The following is a 334-nucleotide window of genomic DNA, read 5'->3' as shown; positions in this document are numbered from 1 at the left end:
GTCAGGCTCTGCTGGAGGTTTCTTCCTGTTCCAAGGGAGTCGTTTCTTCCCACTGTCGCCATCATGCTGCTCAGGATGGAAGGTTGAGTCAAAGGAAAGATCTGAAAGAAACCATTTGTTTCCTTCACAAGGTTGTTGCTAACTGGTGTTTTCTAAGAGCTGTTTGACTGAATCTGACTGGAATGGACTGAATTGTAACTGGATTGATTAGGACAGTGTCCTGAGATGACTTTTGTTGGGAATTGTCTCTAAATGAAACAAAGTGAACTTGAACCTCCCTTTGGTTCCAGATGTGAATCAAGTCAACTTTTATTTTCTCAAGGAGACAAACACA

This window comes from Kryptolebias marmoratus, linkage group LG14, assembly GCF_001649575.2.
Source record: "Kryptolebias marmoratus isolate JLee-2015 linkage group LG14, ASM164957v2, whole genome shotgun sequence".
Lineage (NCBI taxonomy): Eukaryota > Metazoa > Chordata > Actinopteri > Cyprinodontiformes > Rivulidae > Kryptolebias > Kryptolebias marmoratus.
This window is presented reverse-complemented; position numbering follows the sequence as displayed.